Raw genomic sequence first — 1,385 nt, 5'->3', positions numbered from 1 at the left:
GCCCTGGTGAGACCCCATATGGAATAATGGGTCCAGTTTAAGGACAGGGACCTGCTGGAGAGAGTCCAGCGCAGGGCAACTGGGATGATGAAGGGAGTGGAGCATCTCCCTTATGAGGACAGACTGAGGGAGCTGGGTCTCTATAGTCTGGAGATTGAGGGGTGACCTTATCAGTGTATATCAATATATAAAGGGGGAGTGTCCCGAGGATGGAGCCAGGCTCTTCCCAGTGGCAAACAATGATAGGACAAGGGGCAATGGGTGCAAACTGGAACACAAGAGGTTCCACTTCAACTCCTTCTCAGTGAGGTGACAGAACACTGGACCAGGCTGCCCAGGGAGGCTGTGGGGTCTCCTTCTCTGGAGACATTCAAAACCCGCCTGGACACGTTCCTGTGTGACCTTATCTGGGTGTTCCTGCTCCATAGGGGATTGGACTGGATGAGCTTTTGGGGTCCCTTCCAATCTCTAACATACTGGGATACTGGGATACTGGGATACTGGGATACTGGGATACTGGGATACTGGGATACTGGGATACTGGGATACTGGGATACTGGGATACTGGGATACTGGGATGCTGGGATGCTGGGATACTGGGATACTGGGATACTGGGATACTGGGATACTGGGATACTGCGATACTGCGATACTGGGATACTGGGATACTGTGATACTGGGATACTGGGATACTGGGATACTGGGATACTGGGATACTGTGATACTGGGATACTGGGATACTGTGATACTGGGATACTGGGATACTGGGATACTGGGATACTGGGATACTGGGATACTGGGATACTGGGATACTGGGATACTGGGATACTGGGATACTGTGGCGCATGGGGAGCAAAGTCTTTTCCTCGGCCTCAACCCAACCCCTTGGATGCTCCCAATGCAGCGAAAGCAGGGACCCCGAACCGCGATGGAAACCAATGGCACAGAGCACATCAAGCGGAGCAGGGGATGGGGTTGCACATCCCCAGTGCGTGTTGGGACACTGAGAGCAGGGAGGAATGGGGGGACTGGCATAAAATAGAGAGGGGCAGCCTCAATCCAACCCCATGCGTGTGCACCCAGCTCCCATAGGCCCCAATGGGCTCCCCAAGAGACACGGAAGGCCCGGAGCACACCAATGGGGACTCAAAGCCATCCCCATGGCCTCAATGGGAGCCTCCAGTGGGAGGAGCGGCTTCTCCTGTGCCGGTTGTGGCATCCCTGAGCACGGCCTCCTCCCCGTCCGGATCCAGGCTCCTGAGCAGGGAAAGGGGGATCAGGGAGAGGGATACAGGGAGAGCATCCCCAGGGAGGGGCCGTGCGCGCCCTGGGTACCAATGGGAGCACGGCCCCATCCGTACCCGTCCCTCCCGTACCTGCGCCCA

The sequence above is a fragment of the Neopsephotus bourkii genome, unplaced genomic scaffold, assembly GCF_033783945.1.
Source record: "Neopsephotus bourkii isolate Nb327-2 ecotype Australia unplaced genomic scaffold, CSIRO-AGI_Nbou_v1 NB_85, whole genome shotgun sequence".
Classification (NCBI taxonomy): Eukaryota; Metazoa; Chordata; class Aves; order Psittaciformes; family Psittacidae; genus Neopsephotus; species Neopsephotus bourkii.
Note: the sequence above shows the minus strand (reverse complement) of the source record.